Source organism: Bos indicus, chromosome 14 (assembly GCF_029378745.1).
Source record: "Bos indicus isolate NIAB-ARS_2022 breed Sahiwal x Tharparkar chromosome 14, NIAB-ARS_B.indTharparkar_mat_pri_1.0, whole genome shotgun sequence".
Lineage (NCBI taxonomy): Eukaryota > Metazoa > Chordata > Mammalia > Artiodactyla > Bovidae > Bos > Bos indicus.
The window spans coordinates 45,773,629-45,795,438 of NC_091773.1; the positions used below are offsets into that span (position 1 = coordinate 45,773,629).

The 21,810-nt window shown below is 39.3% G+C and overlaps 1 long non-coding RNA gene across 2 annotated transcripts in view; it reads right to left on the minus strand.

The window, feature by feature from the left end:
- The window catches only part of LOC139186942 (uncharacterized), a 432,806-nt gene that overhangs the window by 250,855 nt on the left and 160,141 nt on the right, over positions 1 to 21,810 (minus strand). For both annotated transcript variants that reach the window (XR_011570629.1, XR_011570630.1), the window contains exon 2: positions 10,272 to 10,417. This is a non-coding gene — a long non-coding RNA (uncharacterized lncRNA). The remainder of the gene's footprint in view (positions 1 to 10,271; positions 10,418 to 21,810) is intronic.

The following is a 21,810-nucleotide window of genomic DNA, read 5'->3' on the forward strand; positions in this document are numbered from 1 at the left end:
TTCATGGATTGGAAGAATCAATATAGTGAAAATGAGTATACTACCCAAAGCAATTTATAGATTCAGTGCAATCCCTATCAAGCTACCAACGGTATTCTTCACAGAGCTAGAACAAATAATTTCACAATTTGTATGGAAATACACAGTGGGGGTTCTTAAACTGGGATTTGAATTAAAATCATATTAAGAACATATGTCATATTATAAAGTTCTCATTCAGTGGCTCTGTAGTGATATTCTTACCTTTGTTTTTAAAATAACAACTTCATTGTGCTGTAATTAACATACCATATGATTCACCCTTTTAAAGTGTACAATTCAGTGATTGCTAGTACATTCACAAAGTTAGGCAATCATCACCACTGTCTACTTTCAGCACAATCTCATCACTCCAAAGAGTAACTCTGCTACCTCAGGACCATGAGTATTCATACCTAATTCCTCCTTCCCCATCCCCTGCCAACCAGGTCCTTACATCTCAAGGGACAGCTATAAGAATAAAATGGGTTTCTTGTCAGATCTGCTAACTATTTTAATTCCCAAAGTTCCAGAAAAGTGATAAACAGCTAAGGGCTATGAGTTCCCACTTACATGAATTAGGAGATGTTTTGGGTTCAGGAAAATGCAAAATTGACTAGATAAACATTAAAATTATGATGCCACTTGGGACTAGAGTTTATTTTCTCAGGCCAATTCCCCAGCGCTTTCAGAAAGTTCTCTTAAGAGACTTTTTCTTCCAAAGACCTCTGTGCTATCCAACTAACATAAGCGGTAACAGGAATTATAATAGCAATAGGAACATACTCTCCATGAGCTCTTGAAGAAATACCTCGAGCTGATCTTTAACAGATGCCCAGCATCTGTCTTGTAGCCTGCTGGATATGTGTGAGAGACACTAAAGATTTAATAAGAAATTCAAAGATCCCCTGCTTCCCAGAGATGCTGCTAAGGGCCAGATTTCTAGAGGTTGTCGTCATTGTTATCAATTGGAAGGCCTAGTGGTCACCACTCCACTAGTGACATCCCTTTATTGGGAGCTTCCCCTGGAAAAAGCAGAAGCATTTTCAAGCTGGTGGCACTATACTGTACAACATGACATGGTTGATGCATCAGTCAGGACTGAACTCAACTGTGTGTGTCAAAAATCCAGTTACAGCATATTAACTAAATACAAGTTTATTTTTCTTATGTAATAAGGTCCAGAGAAAAGTAGTTCAGGGCTGGAGCAGCTACTCATGAAAAGCAAAACTCTTTCCACTTTCTTAGCTGCACATAACTGTAGTTCTTTATGTTTCCCTCATTCTTCTGCCCACAGCTCAGATGAAGTACTTTTTAATCATCTTAAAATTATGAGGATGACAGTGCCACAGTTTGAGAAGGGAAAAAAACAAAACAAACAAACAAACAAAAAAACTACAGCTCCTCCAAAAGCTCTTGCCAGTAGACTTTTGCTCACACTTCATTAGCTAAAACTAGGTCATATGACCAGGAGAGGCTTGGCTACCAGGAATTCCACAGAGGAAAGAAGAGACTGTTGCTTCTCTACTAAAAACTGGGTTGCATTAATTGAAAGCAGAAAGGAGGAAAATGCAGAAAACTAGGAGTATCTGCCACATGGGGTTTTCTTTTTTTTTAATCACCCTCATAGCTATGTCTAAGTAAAAAACCTGATCTGAAGTTCGTGGGTTTTTTGGTTTAGGTACAAGAAATTACTGACTAGTGCTCATTTCAATCTAAGACTTCTGGTTACTTTTTATGTTACTCTAAGAGGCTGCAACTCAGGGGGAAAAAAAAAAAAATATATATATATATAGGTTTGACATTACAAGTTTTTAAGATGAGGGTCCTGCCTTAGAAATGTATGAAGCCCCAGTAAATATAATGCTTTGCATACAGAGGTCTACATTTCTTCTGAGGTATGAATGGGATCCAGAAAATGAAGTCAGTTTTACCCCAAAGCCTGGCAAACTAAAGTGTCCAGCACCTCCCAAGCAACCACGCAAAGCGAGCATCAGGTTGCCTAAGAGAACACTGCATATAAACAAGAAGCTCAAATAAAACATCTTCTTCAAAGTGTCTAAACAGTGAAGGAAAACAGAGAAGAATATTGAAGGACTTTCACACAGAACGGTGGTGCTCTCAGCCACAGACAGTGGGGTGCAGAGGGGTTCCAGCTGATGAATGTAAAGAGAGCATCCCTCAGCATGTTCCTCGGGTCCAGGGAGAAGGAAGCTACTCTCTGTTACAGGCTTAACTGTGTCCCCTGAAATTTAAATCTGGAAGTCCCAACCCCTATATCTCAGAATATGACTTTGTTTTGAACATGACAGATGTAATTAGTAAAGATGAGGGCATACTGGAACAGAGTGAGGCCTTGATCCAATATAACTGATGTCTTTATAAACAAGGGAAATTTGGACACAGACAGCCACACAGGGAGAGAGACGTGTGACAATGAAGGTAGAGATCAGGATGATGCTTACACAAGACAAAGAACACCAAAGAATGTCAGCAAAACACCAAAAGCTCGGAGAGAGGCATGGAATTGTTCTCAGAAGGAAGCAACCCTGTTGAGACCTTGAACTTGGACTTCTAGTCTCCAGAACTGGGAGAGAAGACGTTACTATTCTTTAAGCCACCTAGTTTGTTGCACTTTGTTACATAGTCTGAGCTAACTAACACTCTCTAAAGAAAGATGATGATAATTGGCTTTAGTTTTTATCATCAAGACAACAGATCTGAAGGCTGTGCTGCTGCTGCTAAGTTGCTTCAGTCGTATCTGACCCTGTGTGACCCCAGAGACGGCAGCCCACCAGGCTCCCCCGTCCCTGGGATTCTCCAGGCAAGAACACTGGAGTGGGTTGCCATTTCCTTCACTGTCTGAAGGCTATAGACCTAAGCAAATAGTGATTTTCCATGATATCAACTTTACCCCTTCTGATGATTGGGCAGTCTTACTAAGTTAATCAACAAAGGCATATGGGAAGGCTGTGGCCTTGAATTCCAAATAGTCTCTCTAGCTTGTGTTTATGAATTTCCATATGGGGGAAGCCATAGTTGGAATCAGAAGCTAAAGTTTCATTCTGTACTATGCTGATTAATTGGCTGAAGAACTTTGGCAAATGACTCACATTCTCTGAAATTCAGTTATGATTACCTTTAAAATGGCGACAATACCTAGTCCAAAGGAATGCTCTGAAGATTAAATGATGCAGTGTAATACGCACAGTTCTGTGGGTGGCACTTAGTAATCTTTCAAGAAATTGTAATAAGGTTAACACTCCTGAGTTGTATCTACAGATCAGTTCAGTTCAGTTGCTTAATCGTCTGATTCTTTGCACACCCATGGACTGCAGCACACTAGGCTTCCCTGTCCTTCACCAACTACTGGAGCTTGCTCAAACTCATGTCCATTGAGTCGGTGATGCCATCCAATCAATTCATCCTCTGTCATTCCCTTTTCCTCCTGCCTTCAATCTTTCCCATCATCAGGGTCTTTTCCAAGGAGTCAGTTCTTTGCATCAGGTGGCCAAAGTACTGGAGCTTCACCTTCAACATCAGTCCTTCCAATGAATATTCAGGACCAATTTCCTTTAGGATTGTCTGGTTTGATTGCCTTGCAGTCCAAGGACTCTTAAGAGTCTTCTCCAACACCACAGTCCGAAAGCATTAATTCTTCAGTGCTGACATAGTCCAACTCTCACATGCATACATGACTACTGGAAAAACCATAGCTTTGACTAGATGGACCTTTGTTGGCAAAGTAATGTCTCTTTTTTTTAATATGCTGTCTAGGTTGGTCATAGATTTTCTTCCAAGGAGTAAGAGTCTTTTAATTTCATGGCTAAAGTGATTTTGGAGCCCTGAAAAATAAAGCCTCACTGTTTCCATTATTTCCCCATCTATTTGCCATGAAGTGATGGAACCAGATGCTATGATCTTAGTTTTCTGAATGTTGAGTTTTAAGCCAACTTTTTCACTCTCCTCATTCACTTTCATCAAGAGGCTCTTTAGTTCTTCTTCGCTTTCTGCCATAAGGGTGGTGTCATCTGTGTATCTGAGGTTATTGACATTTCTCCTGGCAATTTTGTGCTTCATCCAGCATGGTATTTCGCATGATGTACTCTGCATATAAGTTAAATAAGCAGGGTGACAATATACAGCCTGACGTGCTCCTTTCCCAATTTGGAACCAGTCTGTTGCTCCATGTCCAGTTCTAACTGTTGCTTCTTGACCTGCATACAGATTACTCAAGAGGTAGGTCAGGTGGTCTGGCACTCCCATCTCTTTTAGAATTTTCCACTGTTTGGTGTGATCCACACAGTCAAAGGTTTTGACGCAGTCAATAAAGCAAAAGTAGATGTTTTCCTGGAACTCTCTTGCTTTTTCTATGATCTAACAGATGGTGGCAATTTTATCTGGTTCCTCTGCTTTTTCTAAATCCAATTTGAACATCTGGAAGTTCACGGTTCATGTACTATTGAAGCCTCGCTTGGAGAATTTTGAGCATTACTTTGCTAGAGTGTGAGATGAGTGCGATTGTGCAGTAGTTTAAACATTCTTTGGCATTGCCTTTCTTTGGGATTGGAATGAAAACTGACCTTTTCCAGTCCTGTGGCCACTGCTGAGTTTTCCAGATTTGCTGGCATATTCAGTGCAACACTTTCACAGCATCATCATCTTTTAGGATTTGAAATAGCTCAACTGGAATTCTATCACCTCCACTAGCTTTGGTCGTAGTGATGCTTCCTAAGGCCCACTTGACTTCACATTCCAGGATGTCTGGCCCTAGTCCAGTGATCACATCATCATGGTTATTTGGGGCATGAAGATCTTTTTTGTATAGTTCTTCTGTGTATTCTTGCCACCTCTTCTTAATAGCATCTGCTTTTGTTAGGTCCATACCATTTCTGGAGAAATGGGACCATTTCCAACACCATTTTTTGCTGACTGTATAGAGCTTCTCCATCTACAGAGAAGGTATCTACCATTTATTGTGCTCATCTTTGCATGAAATGTTCCCTTGGTATCTCTAATTTTCTTGAAGAGCTTCTTAGTCTTTCCCATTCTATTGTTTTCCTCTATTTCTTTGCAATGATCACTGAGGAAGGCTTTCTTATTTCTCCTTGCTATTCTTTGGAATTGTGCATTCAAATGTGTATATCTTTTCTTTTCTTCTTTGCCTTTAGCTTCTTTTCTCAGTTATTTGTAAGGCCTCTTCATACAACCATTTTGACTTTTTGTATTTTTTTTTCTTGGGGATGGTCTTGATCACTGCCTCCTGTACAATGTCATGAACCTCCATCCATAGTTCCTCAGGGACTCTATCTGTCAGATCTAATCCCTTGAATCTATTTGTTACTTCCACTGCATAATCGTAAGGGATTTGAGTTAGGTCAAACCTGAATGACCTAGTGGTTTTCCCTACTATCTTCAATTTAAGTCTGAATTTTGCAATAAGAAGTTCATGATCTGAGCCACAGTCAGCTCCTGGTCTTTTTTTTGCTGACTGTGTAGAGCTTCTCCATCTACAGATAGTATCTACAGATAGTGCTATAGTAGAATAAAACATGATTTATGAGGCGTAATCAACTCTCAATAATCTATGACCATAAGAAAAGGTTATTATAGGAAGTAAAACCATTAGCAACTAATCTAAAAACTATGTTTTCCAAAAAATTTTTGAAAATTTTTATTGATTTTCATTAGAGAGCTTACATGCGTGCATGCGGGCTAAGTCATTTAAGTCGTGTCTGATTCTGTGCAACCCTATGGACTCTAGCCCTCCGGGATCCTCTGTCCATTGGGATTCTCCAGGCAAGAATTCTGGAGTGGTTTGCCATGCCCTCCTGCAGGGGATCTTCCCAACCCAGGGATCAAACCCATGTCTCTTATGTCCTCTGCATTGGCAGGCGGCTTCTTTACCACTAGTGCCACCTGGGAAGCCTATAGAACTTATGTATGCTCATTATACAATGTTTAAATGATATAAATATGTATAAGGTAGAATTATAATTGTATATTTCTCAAATCCAAGGTTCAGTGCTTATTTTTCATATTTCTTTAGATATGTCTGTGTGTTTAATAGAGATTTTTATAAATTATTTTAAACAAAAATGGATCGTATTCTGTATGTCCCCAACAGATTGATCGAGCTCTGTTCAATAATTTATCTTCAACCTTTCATGCCATACATACTACAAGCTCTATCACAACGCTTCAGATGTTGTATAGTGACTTTTCTGGTAGTCCAGTGGTAAAGAACCCGTCTACCAATGCAGAGGATATGGGTTTCATCCCTGGTTCGGGAAGATTTCACATGCCGTGGGGCAACTAAGCCCATGTGCCAACTACTGAACCTGCAGTCTGGTGCCCACAAGCCACAACTACTGAGCCCATGCGGGTTGCAACTACTGAGGTTTGCACACCTTAAAGCCTGTGCTCTGCAACAAGAGAAGCCACTGCAATGAAAAGTCTGCACACTGCAAGTGAAGAAAGCTCGCACACAGTGACGAAAATCAGCATAGCCAAAAAATAAAGTAAAAATTTTTTTTAATGCTGTGTAATAATGATGTTTTATGGATACACAAAATTTATTTACTCAAGTTGTTTGAATATTCAGATTTGCCTGCAATTTGTAAAATTCACAATGTTATAATAAATAAAAACTATACTTTAGAAGGGGCTTCCCAGGTAGCTCAGTGGTAAAGAACCTGCCTGCCAATGCCCGAGATACAAGTTTGATCCCTGGGTCGGGAGATTCCCTGGAGAAGGAAATAGCAACCCACTCAAGTATTCTTGCCCAGGAAATCCCACGGTCAGAGAAGTCCATGGGGTCGCAAAAGAGTCAGACACGACTCAGCAACTAAACACCACCATCACCACTGTAGAGAATGGATCTATTTTCTCCAATCTTTTAAAAATAAAATAAGGCATTGTTGAAAGGAAGGAGAGAAAATGAAAAGGGGGATATTTATTCATTTATCTAATAATTTTCGTTTATATAACATCAAATAACACATTTGCAGGTTGTCTTGTCGAATTTTACTGATAATTTCCCTGAATGAGAATTAACTGAATTGAGTGGTACACTCTAAGTTATGTGTACACAGCTTTGGATAAAAGCTATACAATCCAAGTCACCTCAGTCATCTCCAACTCTATGCGACCCCATAGACGGCAGCCCACCAGGCTCCCCCATCCCTGGGATTCTCCAGGCAAGAACACTGGAGTGGGTTGCCATTTCCTTCTCCAATGCATGAAAGTGAAAAGTAAACTGATCTTCATTGAACATGTAATGAATTTCATCTAAATAATCTAGTCCCAGGTTTTCATAATTTTTCCAACATTTTGACATCCTGCAGCAACCCCACTGTGAATCACCTCTAAAGCCAGATGGCAAAGCTTCTCAAATGATATGCCCAGAACTCACCCAGGCAGACATCCTAGGATCTTAGCTTCCTTTTGCAGATGAAATAAAGCAGGGTTTTCACTTAACATTCATTAAGAGAAAGAAGGAAAATATTTTTCTTCTGGATTAACTTTGGGAGTGTTAAGCAATGCAAACATTTCAGAGGCAGTAGTTCATGATACCATGCAGGCAGACATCCGTGCCAGGAGACACACTTGCTTGGAGAGACGACTCTTCTTTATCTAGTGGGTCTACATATACTATGTGGTTTCCATCAAAACTCCACTGAGAGTTTTCAAAAAGATATTGACTAGCTCTTCCCAAAATCATCAAAAGAGCAGATTCCAAGAATAGCCAAAATATTTTGTATCAAAAAAAGATAAAACTCAATGTACCAAATCAAAATGTAAAGTGACAGTTGTTAAAACATTGAGGTGAATAACAGCAATTGACTAATTGAAATAGAATATAAAAGTCTGGAAATGAACAGATATATATGTGTGTGTGTGTGTGTATGTGTATATATATATATATATATATACAATATATACAATATATATATATATATACATGAGAGTCTATTATGTGATAGAGATGATAGCCCAATTTAGAGGTAAAATTGCTTGCTACTTAAAATGCAGATAGAAAAAGTAGACATCTATTTGAAAAAATAAGCTATTTATTTCATTATATACACAAATGAAAGAATCAAATATATAACAGAAGCTTCAAAAAGCAGCAGAAGGAAAAAGATTATAATAAGACTATTAACAAATTTTGGACTAATTTATGAGCAAAAAGCACTGTGCTGTGTGCTCAGTCACTTCAGTCCTGTCTGACTCTGCGACCCTATGGGCTGTAGCCCACCAAGCTCCTCTGCCCACAGGATTCTCCAGGCAAGAATACTAGAATGAGTTGCCATGCCCTCCTTCATAGGATCTTCCTGACCCAGGGATCGAAACCACATCTCCTGCATCTCTATCATTGCAGGCAGATTCTTTACCTGCTGAGCCACCAGGGAGCCCTAGACACACACACACACACACACACACACACACACACACACACACACATGAAAGTCTTTTTAAGTAAGACACAAAACTCAAAGGATACATATACAAACATTGATATGTTTGTATCAATTTAGATTTAGATTTATTACTAAATCTTTATTTATTACTAAATCTAAAATAAATTTAGATTTGTTACTAAATCTTTCAAATTAGTTACTTTGAAAAATATCATAAAAATTCTTCAAAAAATAAAGAAAAGTGGGGGAAAATATTTACAAAAAAATATCAACACTCACAAGATTAACAGCTCTTACAAGTCTAAGAATAACGTATTGAAACCACTAGGGAAGATGCACAAAGAATTTGAACAGACAGTTCAAAAAAAAGAGAGCAAATCATCAATAAATATTGAAAGATATTCATCTTTGTGGTTACCAAGGAACTAGAAATAATTAAAACAACACTACCATGACATTTTCACCTATCAGATGTACAATAATTAAAAAATCATATCTAATAATAACAAAAATGCAGGAAAATGGACACTCAGCACTTGATGCAAGAGAACAGCCTTTTCACAACGTGATTCCATTGTGTTCATCACATTCAAATGCATTTATATTTTGGCCCAGTAATCTTACCTTTCAGTTTCTCTCCCAGAAGCCCACTCACAATTGCTTAAAGATATTTGTGCAAAGGTGTTGCTGCTGCTGCTAAGTCACTATTGCACCATTATTTTCTAAGTTACCCATGAAGCACATGCCAACTACATAAAACACGTTAAAACACAAAAAATGATTAATGGGTGACTAGAAGGCTCAAAGGGACAAAAATACCAAGGAGAAACCTGGCTAGAGGGAACACTCTACAACTCAGTTCAATAAAAAGGCTGGAGGAGACACGGGGCAGAAAGAAACCATTTTTTTTTTTTTCAGATTCTCCCTCATTTCAAGAAAGATCCAAATCTTGTGTATAAAATATTAGAATCAGATTTCTGTCTTGCACCCTAATTGTGTTTCTTTTCTACCTGAAGTCCAGATGCTCCTTAAGAAATCTTAAATGAATAAGAGTTTTATATCAGTGCCTTCTAGTTCTGATGTCCAAAGCTAAAATGAAAAATGACTATCTTCAACTGAAAACACACTCTTTCAGGGCACTAAACAAAGTCACATATTTACTAAAGCTAAGAGGCACAGCTATCATCAAGGAAACATTGCTCATCAGGCCACAGCCAGAGTTATATCCTCACCAATAGACGTCTATAATATCCTTTTCTCTGCTTTTTGCTAAAGGTTCATGCAGTTCGAACTTCTACAGCCATGTTTATCTACCTAATTACATATTGCAACTTGCATTTGGAAGGCTAGTTCCATTTCATTACAGCTTCCCACAGACAAAACAAAAATATTTGTTTAAACTCATCCATTGAACCAAAAAAGTGACCACTGTTTTCCTATTCAACTGATACCAATATTGAATCTGAACACTAAAATGATGAAAGATATCTGTCTGGCTGAACAGAGAACAAGAGATTTTAGGGCTCAAAGCACATCACCATATCCTTCCTTCAAAATGGGTTCATACATAGTATGCAAAACTCAGTTTTTGTATCACTGGGAAGACACTATTCTATTCCAAGTCCTTTTAACCATACACCTGCTTCCAACCACTAGTGATGCTTAAGTCTTTCTCACTTGGCTTCCCCTATCTCCCCAAACCAAAGGACTATGTCTATCCCAGGATGGTACATGCTTCACTTTCTAACAGTTAGCATTCCCACAGATCCCTCTGAATCCCTATCATGGTGCATTCTTTTAGAGCTTCTTGTAAATGGAGATTCCACTTACCTGTGTTATGAGGTACTGGGTATCCAGAAAGAATGATTAAGGCTTAGGACTTAAAATTGAACTACTGAAGGCAATCGCAGCTCTGCCATGTCACTTGTGTGTCTGTGAGCATATTATTGAACTTCCTTCAGCATTAGTTTCTTTATCTGTAAAATGGGAATAATAAAAGCACTTGTACTGTGGCCAAGATCATTAAACAGACTAGTATGGTGTCTGGCACATAAAAAATACAAAATATTTAGCTCTAATTGCTAGATTCTCATTATGTCCCTGCACACCCCTGCCTCGGACATACTTAGTAAAACATGTTACATAAATTCCCAGGAGGCCAACGGACTGCCTGCAGGTTTTCCCAGGATGTAGGCAAGTATACAGCACTGAAGGCAATTCCACCAAACCGGAGGTGAACTTCCTCCCAGACTCCTAGGCATGCCTGCCTCTCCATTTCCTATTTTGCTTTATGGAGACCCAGATAAAAAGGACACTGGTTCCATGACTCTAAGCCACTGTGTCCACTTCTATACTTTGTAAAATCAGCCTTTCTGTAACCCTAGTTGTGTAGGCATGCGTCCACTGCTAGACTGTGAACCTGAAGGAGGCACCAAGTTTCCTCCCTCTTTGTATTTCTCTTGGTGACTGCCTGGTACCATGTCTGGAGAAGCAGCATGCATGCTCAGTGGTGTCCGACTCATTGCGACCCCATGGACTATAGCCCACCAAGGCTCTTCTGTCCATGGAATCTTCCTGGCAAGAATACTGGAGTGGGTTGCCATGCCCTCCTCTAGTGTCTGGAGGAGAGGGAAGGCTAAATAAAGAATGAATGAATGGTTGTAATATTTATCAACAAGATAACTGAACCAGCTCAAGGCAAAAGGGAATTTGCCTTGTTCTTTCCTAGCTCCCTTTTCCCCAGCTGTAAGGATATTCTTCCTTTGGTTAATAATGCCTTCCAGCATGCCTTAGCTTGTCTCCATCTGTGTTTTGGATTCCTTCCTTCTATCTCTTTGTATAAGAACTAACTTTTTCTCTGTCAAATGGCAATTAAGTATGAATGCATTCATTAATCAGGTAGGCAGCCCCTAAGACAAGGTACAAACAAAGGAATGTAACAAAAAGTTAAAAATCTTAATTCAAGGAAAACTTGTGTGTAAAGAACTTAACATGAGTCACTAGAAGGGGGCAATGTCTAGTCTCGTCCCTGACAGCTGAGAGAAAGACAACTGTTTATTTACTTTCCAAGAGGCTTTTTTAAAATTACAGTTTAGCTGCTTTACAACATTGTACTAATTTCTGCTGTACAGCAAAGCGACTCAGCTACACATATACATATATCCCCTCTACGTCACCATAGAGCGTTGAATAGAGTTCACTGTGTTTTATGGGAGGTTCTCATTAGTTACCTATTTTATACATAATAGTGTACATATGTATTTGATCATTCCTTCTCCTTGGAATCCTGATGGTTTCTTTAAGTGACTCTGAGAATAGCTATTGTACACATAGAATGTGAACAAGTCTGGCCAGCCTGCTGCTGCTATACTAATTTATCTTTTCTCTGGTTTTTCCCAGACCCATACTCGCAAGAATCAAAGTCCATGCAGAAAGTATTCTGAGAACAGTTACTGCTGTGTTTGCAGAACTGTTTTTCAGAGGAACTAGAGATAGCAGAGGGGTTATTGAGTTTAGATGTCAGTAGCAGCATTATTATGAACACAATCAAATGTTTGATGTCTTTGAGTGACCGCGTGTAACTCCTCTACATAGCCAATGAGTAACATGACCAAAGACTGGTATTTTCCCTCACAGTTGAAACCTCCAGCTAAATGAATCACAGAAGTTCTATGAGAAAGTGAGGGGGAAACCCACCAATAACGAGCCAAGAGATTTTCAAGTCTAACAGAGGAAGTAACTGGGGGAAGTGGGGAGTCAGAATGCCTAGGAAGTCCATTGCTTTTCTGATGGCATCTCCTATGTGCTCTGAATCATCTTGGACTGGAGAGGGCATTACATTACACTGATTGCCTTTATTTGATTAGAGTGGAAACTGCCTAAGGATAAAGTCTTACCTGACAGAGCAGGAACAGTGGATCTGGTGAGTCAGGTGCCCGAGTCTGAGTGCAGCGTCGGCCATTGTATCTCCATAAACTTGGATTAGTTATTTCACCTCTTTGGACTTTCAATTTTGTAAACTGAAGACACTATTACTATCTTCCTCATAAAATGATTGTTAGTATTGCTTGTAATAATTAATCCATCTAAAACCCGATGTTTAGGCCCAGGTAAAACTACTGATGATCAATAATTACCAATTGCTATTGCTGACCATTGCTATCCTCCAAGTACAGAGCCTAGTACACAGAAAATTCTCAAGATAAACTTAATGTCAGTCCCAAGTGTTGTCCCATGGAACTGCTATGTTGGTGAATAAATGAAACAGTCTGGAACAATCATGTCATTGTATCATCACACCTCTGCTTACATCATCAAACAACTTTATTGTTTATTCATTGAGTAGATTGCATGAAATTTTGTAGCAGCTCTATACGGATGAACTGTGGTGTTGGAGAAGACTCTTGAGAGTCCCTTGGACTGCAAGGAGATCCAACTAGTTCATTCTAAAGGAGATCAGCCCTGGATGTTCTTTGGAAGGAATGATGCTAAAGCTGAAACTCCAGTACTTTGGCCACCTGAGGCGAAGAGTTGACTCATTGGAAAAGACTCTGATGCTGGGAGGGATTGGGGGCAGGAGGAGAAGGGGACGACAGAGGATGAGATGGCTGGGTGGCATCACCGACTCGATGGACATGAGTCTGAGTGAATTTCAGGAGTTGGTGATGGACAGGGAGGCCTGCTGTGCTGAGATTCATGGGGTCGCAAAGAGTGGGACACAACTGAGTGACTGAACTGAACTGAACTGATAAGGATAACAGGAATTTAAAACATGCCAAGGGAGTTATTTCTTTCTTCAACAAATATTTTTGAAACAGATACAGTTTTCCAAAAATGAAAACATTACAAAAATGACAGAAAGATAAAATTTCTATATCATTCTTATTAATAATAACAGTCTATAATTATTACCCACCACCCAATAAGCATGGTGCAAGGCTCTTTATATCTATTAGCTCATTTTATGATGACAAAAAATGGCAAGGTCATTATTATGCTCATTTTAGAGAGAAAGAAACTAAGATGTAAACGGACTCAATAACTTGCCTAACATTTTTCAGCTAGAGTTTTCCAAAGCTGAAATCTCTTCTGTATTTCCAAAGCCCGTTCTTTTTCTATTTTGTTATTATCTTTCTTTCAATATCTTACTACAATATCAGGCAGAATGAAATAAGTACTCTGTTGGAGGTATGAGTAAATTATCATGGAACTCCTGAACTCTGAAACTGTGGGAAAGAAAACAGTGAATTTGAATGGTAGAGAATGAGGGTTGACCTTAATCAGGACATTTTACATAAACCATATAAGATAAGGGGCAATAGGAGGAGATAAAGGGAACGTCAGGATATAAAATCATATCAGTCAAGCCCTAGCAATGTCACTTCACAGGGTAGAGTAGTTGTGCGCTCGAACTTAAAAAATAGGCTGCAGGTAGGTGCAGACTCTATCTAGGTAGGGGTAGAATGACCAGAGTGTCAGAAAAGACTGTTCTTTAAAGTATGGATGCAATCTCCATATATTCACCAACTTTACTGCATACCTGAAACACAGATGAACTTGGACGCTTCGTAGAATCATCACAATTCCTATTTGAGTGGGTTTGATTTAATGATGTTTTACAGTAACACATATGGGCTTCCCTGGTGGCTCAGGGGCAAAGAGTCCACCTGCCAATGCAAAAGACACAGGTTTGATCCCTGGGTAGGGAAGATCCCTTGGAGAAGGAAATGCCAAGCCACTCCAGTATTTTTGCCTGGAGAATGGACAGAGTCTGGTGGGCTACAGTCCATGGGGTTGCAAAAGAGTTGGATACAACTTAGCAACAACAACATGTAACACACACACACACACACACACACAACACTATGAGCAGACAATGTCTAAACAATCATATCTTGGTCATTCATTCTCTCCACTCATTTTCTGACACAAGGCAAATTACTCACAGATTATTCTCAATCCTACAAATAATCAGTAAGCAAATACATAAGGTGAAATCTGTCTGGTGCAAGACCTAAGGGAAAGAGAGAGCACTTGCTTTATCAATGACTCCAAAGCAGGTGTTTTAAGAGGAATACAGGGTTTAGAAAGTGGCCGGCTTCGGCATCAACACACAGCATGTCGGAGAGCAAGTTCATAGGACTCTGGGCCTTCAAGATGGTCTGTTTCCCCCAGTTTTATAGACAAAAGGTTTCTACAACCCTGGACTTGCACCAGGACCCAGCACCTTTGTTGCCTAAGGCCATCCTACCACTTCATCCTTAAGCTGTTCCGAAAGCAGTGGCTGCCGCCACTAGAATACATCCCGTTTGCCTCTAAAAGGAAGGCTTTTTTTGGCTACAGCAGAAGGAAAGTGGGAAGATAAAACAAACTTTAATTCATCTGTTCTTACTCATAGGCTTCCCATCAAGGGTGGGTTTTATCCTTATTTAGAATCAATACTAAGTAAAGAAAGTATAAATATACCAATTGAAAACCTCTTTCTGTGGATGCCTCGGCAGCCACAACTAAATTGCTTGAGGTTTATGGACACCATGCATTTTCCCCAGCGCTTATTCTGAAACCCTCAAGTGTTAAACTCAATCGTTTCCTGGGACCCTTGAGAGAATGGAATCTAAGACCTGTTAATAGGGGTTTTTTGTTTGTTTGTGTTTGGGAGGGGGAGGGGGACTGTCATTCTGGGACAATTAGGTAAATCCCTAACAGACGGATGGAGTTTTTGAATCCTAATTGTTTGTGTTCAATATTTTTCCCCAAGAGATAAGAGTAACTATATTTAAGTTGAGTAGTCTGAGAAGAGTAGGAGGATCTGGGTGAAACTGACAAATTTCCCCTGGGCATTTCCCATAGGTTAGCCTTGTGTCAAGGGATTCAACCCTCAGAGATCTCCTAGGATTGCTGTGTGCCACCATAGGAAGTGGCACAGACTCTGAATCAGGTGACTTTATGACTTTAACTACTACTGCAACCCAAGAGAAGGTCAATCTCCAAAGAAAGTTTATATTCTTCATGTGTAAGATAGAAGACTCGAACTGACACGTCCCTTTAGAGCTCTTCCAACAGTGATCTATTCCACTGAGGGGGCTTTTCTGGGCAAACACAAAATGAGCCAGAAGGTAAATGCTCAGAGCTGAGTATTTTGAGAAAAAAAGAAAAATGCATGTAGAGAATGCACCTAAAGAGTTTTTACACCTGTATTTCTTCCCTAACTTAGAAAACCTGAAATCCTTTGACTGCTGCAGATTCTGGGTCAAGAAGTCTCAAGTTAGGTTCACTTTTTTTTAGGAAAGCAGGGATGGATTTATCTTCCTAGTAGGTGAAACCAAAACAACCATGAGTGATAAGCCTAGATCTTGGGCTACTCTCCAGGCACTTTTCCACTACATTGTGCTACCTAGATTTTCTCCTTCAGACTTAAAAGAAAGAAAAACATGAAATGACAGGCAGATGACTTGGAAAATGTCAAACTATTGTCTCCAGACTTTCTAAAAACTAAATCTGGAAGATATCTCATATGAAAATGTTTTTGAGGGGCAAAACATGTGGGATGTCAGAAAACTCATCTCTCTTGAAGTTTAGAAAGTATCATTCAAAAAAAGCTAAGAAAGATCCTACTGTAGAGAAATCTACATATATTTTTTTAAACTGCTGCTGCTGCTGCTGCTAAGTCGCTTCAGTCATGTCCGACTCTGTGCAACCCCATAGATGGCAGCCCACCAGGCTCCCCCATCCCTGGGATTCTTCAGGCAAGAACACTGGAGTGGGTTGCCATTTCCTTCTCCAATGCATGAAAGTGAAAAGTGAAAGTGAAGTCGCTCAGTCGTGTCAGACTCTAGCATGCCATAATTTATTTGGCCAATGAAGACATACTCTACACAAACCACCAATTATCATTATATCTTATCTGAAAAGACATAGAAGTGATCATTTGTGTAGATCATTTTATCTGTATATTTAAGTGACCATGTATCCCACCTTAGTATGAGCCCATGCTAAGCTCCTTTTCCTAATCATCTTCATTCGGCACACTTTTTTTTTTCTTTTTGTAGTATTTTCACTTTATTTAACAAAGATATTCAGCATTTGCTATTGACAATGCATAGAAATTTTTTAAAATTTTACTGGAGTATAGTTGATTTATAATTTTGTGTTACTTTCAGGTGTCCAGTAAAATCAATCTGTTACACATATACTTATCTCCACTCTTCTTTAGATTCTTTCCCTATCTAGACCATTACAGAGTATTGAGTAGAGTTCCCTGTGCTAAACAACAGGTCTTTATTAGTTATCTATTTTATATATAGTATTACATATGTGTCAGTCTCAATCTTCCAATTTATCCTTCCCCCTCTTACCTCCTGGCAACCGTAAGTTTACTTTTTACATCTGTAACTCTATTTCTGTACCTTTTTTTTTATAGATTCCACATATAAATGGTTTAATATGATATTTGTCTTCCTCTGTCTGACTTCCTTCACTCAGTGTGACACTCTCTAGGTCCATCCATGTTGCTGCAAATGGCATTATTTGTTCATTTTCTTTGCTGAGTAATATGCTATTGTATGCATGCGCCACATCTTCTTTCTCCATCCCTCTGCTGATGGACATTTAGGTTGCTTCCATGTCCTGGCGACTATAAGTTAGTGCTGCAGTGAACACTGAGTTGCACGTATCTTTTCAAATTATGGTTTTCTTCAGAGATATGCCTTGGAGTTGAATTGCTGGGTCATATGGTATTTCTGTTTAGTTTTTTAAGGAACCTCCATAGTGACTGTACCAATTTAGATTCCCACCAACAATGCAGGAGGGTTCCCTTTTTCCCACACCCTTTCCAGAATTTATTTGTAGATTTTTGATGATGGCCATTCTAACCAGTGTGAACTGATATCTCATTTAGTTTTGATTTGCATTTCCTTAATAATTAGTGACACTGAGTGTCTTTTCACATGCCTCTTGGCCCTCACCACAGTTTGTTTTTTAGCACAGTATTTGACAATCTGATTCAGTTGTTTCTGCATTCCCGCCTTGGACATCACACCTCTGTATTCCCAAAATTACCTGGCATAATACTGGGCAAGATGTTATGGAAAAACTCAAACGAATACTTTGGCCAACCCAATGCTTGCAGGTCATGGATACTCAAATACTTGTGATGATCCTTTAACTGACCTTTACAAAACTTACCGCCATTTAAATGTGAATGCTCCATTTGATCACATATATTTGGCCCAATTGACTTCTATAGTCCATTGGTTTTGTGGCATACTGTCTAATCATGCACACCCAACCTTTCATGTGTCAGTGAGACGAGTGTAGCAAATCTAATCTTTGCTTAAATATAAACCAGGAGTAAAAAGAAGCCACAAGAATCTTCCCTCAAAGCCAGTACACACAGATCAGGGTCAGCAGTTAAAGGCACATGGTCATCTGACCAGTGACCTATCTTTACCCTTGGGAGCTGGTAAAGTTCCAGATAAGCCCTGGTGAGGAGGATAGATGGTAAGGCGGAATGAGTCCAGACTAGAGTGGCCAGAGGGTCCACGCAGCCTGGAGTGGCTCCGTGCAGTCCTGCCCAGCTGTAGGCCAACACTGGTTAGAGCCCAAATGATAGGGTCACAGCCAGTAACAAGTAGCAGATACCAATGGGCACAGGGAACCACACGTGGCCACAGGCACAAATCGATCAGAAGGAATGAAAACAAATCATTTAAGATGAAATACGTTGGTGGGGACAAATGTATAAGTAGGAAGAAATTGAAACCCCTGTTCACTGTTGTAGGAATGCAACATTGCACAGCCACTACAGAAAACAGTATGGGAGTTCCTCAAAAAATTAAAAGCAAAACAATCATGTGATCCAGAAATCCCACTTTTGGGTATTTATCCCAAAGAACTGAAATCAGGATCTGAAAGCAATATTAATACAATATTCACAGCGTTATTCACAATAACTAAGTTGGGGACACAACCTAAATATCCACTGACAGCCAAATGGATAAAGAAAAAGTGATATTTACACGTATAAAATAGTATCCAGCTTTAAAAAAATAAAATTCTGCAATATGTGACAACATGGATGACCCTTGAGGGTATTATGGTAAATGACATAAGCCAGTCACAGAAAGATAAACACTCATGATTCCATTTTTAAGTGGTCTCTAAAATAATCAAATTCATAGAATCAAGTAGCAGAATGATGGTTACCAATGACAGGGAAGAGAGAAATGGGGAGTGACTAGTCAGTGGGCATAATGTTTCAGTTAAGCAAGATGAATCAATTCTAGAGACCTGCAGTACAACATTGCACTCTAGTCAACAGAATGTATGTCACACTCAAGAATTTGTTAAAAGGGTATATCTCAAGTTACATGTTCTTACCGCAATAATGTTTTTAAAAATAAAATTTGAAATAAATGTCCTTGAGAATAAATAAATATCTAAAATAAATAAAATACCTATATATTGCATTATTATTCTGACTCAATGGGCTCTGAATAAGAGGGTTTAGTTTAGTGAATAAGAGTGTGTGTAGACTGGAATCTGACATACTGTGTTCAAAATCCTCCTGATTTCTCAAAGTTATAAGAATAGAATTAAATGGAATTATTTAGGGCATGTAGCATAGAGGCAGCGCCTAGCATATACTAAGTATATTTTGAACATTTTTTTAAAATATGATACAGGGCACCCTAAGCTGGTGCTCTGTGATAACCTGAAGGGATGAGGTGGGGAGGGAGGTCGAAGTGGGCTCAGGAGGGAGGGGACACATGTATGCCTATGATTCATACTGATGTATGTCAAAAACCATCATAATGTTGTAAAGTAACTATCCCCCAATTAAAATCAATTAGTCAATTAATAAAAACAAGAATTGTGTGAAGCCCCTATAATTTTGTCATTATTAGTTGGTCTTCGTTTAAAGTTTATTCAGTTGCTCCTCATACATCTGTTGTGATTTCTTTCACTTTCCCCTTTGTTTTCCTCCTCCTCTCTCTTATTGCTGGGTCTTATTTCTTCTCTTTCTGCTCTCTTATACACCAGGTCCACCATAGTCTTTTAAAGGTCTGCTTTCCTTGTGTGCGTGAGAGAGAGAGAGACAGAGACAGGAAGCAGGGGAGAGAGAACATGTAGAAAGGTTGGGCAGACAGAAGTGGGCCATGGAGTGAAGGAGGGTCACAGTAGCAGCCATGCATCTCAGGACCAGAGGAGCAATGGCGTACAGACCATCTTTCCTCCCCCACAAAAGTGCCATCATCCAGTCTCACTGCTCTCCCGAACTCACAGACAGGACTGAGTGCTCACACACGAACAGCACTCTGCTCTTGGCTTAACTGCCTTTGATTATGATAAGGGCGCATATCAACCACAGTCCTTAGGTATCCATCAGGCTACTATCCAAGACATACTGACTCCTTTTATTAACTGGAAATTATTTATGTAACAAGTATTTCCCAGAAATCAAATAACAGCTACTAATTTGAAAAACAAGCAAATTCAACTATTTAGCCAAAGAGGCTCCAAATGACACATATTAGGCATGCAAACATCTCTAACAGACATAAACAATTTTTAAGTAATCTTTTTAAAATTAAATAGAAAATATAAACAGGAAAAATACACAAATTTCAAGGTTACAGCTTGATAAATTTTCACAAGGGGTGCACACCCATACAACTATCATCCTGACCAAGAAATAGAACATTTCAGACATCCCAAAGTGCCTTCATCTTTCAGGCACCACCCCTCCAAGGGTTACACTATGCAGAGTGCTAACACCATAGATGAACTGCCTGCTTTTGAACTTCACTGAAATAGAGTTATCAGTCTCTGGTCTCTTGTGTCTGGCTTCTTCTATTCAACATAGCATTATATGATTCAGTCAAGTGAAAATGTAAATTAATTTCAATAATGAAAATTTAGCCAATGAAAATTTGAATTAATTATAACTCTGAAAACTTTAAACAGTATATCAAGTATGAAAATGTTCATATCCCTTGATCCATTGATTCTATTTCAAATAATCCATCCCCAGTTTTTTTAAACAGGTAAGAGTTTACATTCTAAAGTGATTATTAAAGGTGTATTTAACTTTGATGAAAATTCTAAGATGGGAATAGTTGGAAAAAAATAATAAGATTCATCCATGCTAACGCATGCGACCATAGTCCATTTGTTTCATTGATGTAGACTAATCCTAAGCAGCAGATTTCAATTAGCTTTATACACCAATCTCTTGATGAAAGTGAAAGAGGAGAGTGAAAAAGTTGGCTTAAAACTCAACATTCAGAAAACGAAGATCATGGCATCCGGTCCCATCACTTCATGGCAAATAGATGGGGAAACAGTGGAAACAGTGAAGAATTTTATTTTTTCTGCCTCCAAAATCACTGCAGATGGTGAGTGCAGCCATGAAATTAAAAGACCCTTACTCCTTGGAAGAAAAGTTATGACAAACCTAAACAGCATATTAAAAAGCAGAGACATTACTTTGCCAACAAAGGTCCATCTAGTCAAGGCTATGGTTTTTCCAGTATTCATGTATGGATGTGAGATTTGGACTAAAAAGAAGGCTGAGCGCTGAAGAATTGATGCTTTTGAACTGTGGTGTTGGAGAAGACTCTTGAGAGTCCCTTGGACTGCAAGGAGATCCAACTAATCCATCCTAAAGGAGATCAGTCCTGGGTGTTCATTGGAAGGACTGATGTTGAAGCTGAAACTCCAATACTTTGGCCACCTGATGCGAAGAGCAGACTCATTTGGAAAGACTCTGATGGCGGGAAAGATCGAAGGTGGGAGGAGAAGGGGACAACAGAGGATAAGATGGTTGGATGGCATCACCGACTCAATGGACATGAGTTTGAGTAAACTCCGGGAGTTGGTGATAGACAGGGAGACCTGGCGTGCTGCAGTCCATGGGGTCACAAAGAGTCGGACATGACTGAGAGACTGAACTGAACTGAACTGAACCAAACCCATATACTTTGGATGGCTTATAAGCAGGAGTTATATATATGAACTAGCTGCAAGATCAACAATCTGCTTAACTCTTTTAAAAACTTAATTAATAATTATTTTATTTTTCACTGTGCTGGGTCTTCATTGCTATGTGGGCTTTTCTCTAGTTGTGGTAAGAGGTAGCTGCTCCTGGTTGCACTGAGCAGGCTTCTCACGGCAGTGGCTTCTCTGGTTGCAAAGCATGGGCTCTAGGGTCTTGGGCTTCAGTAGTTGCAGTGCATGGGCTTAGCTGACCCACAGCATGTGGGATCTTCCTGGACCAGGGATCAAACCAGTGTCCCATGGATCACAAAGTGAGTTCTTAACCACTGGATCACCAGGGAAACCCTGCTTAACTCTTTAAACAGCTCTTTTT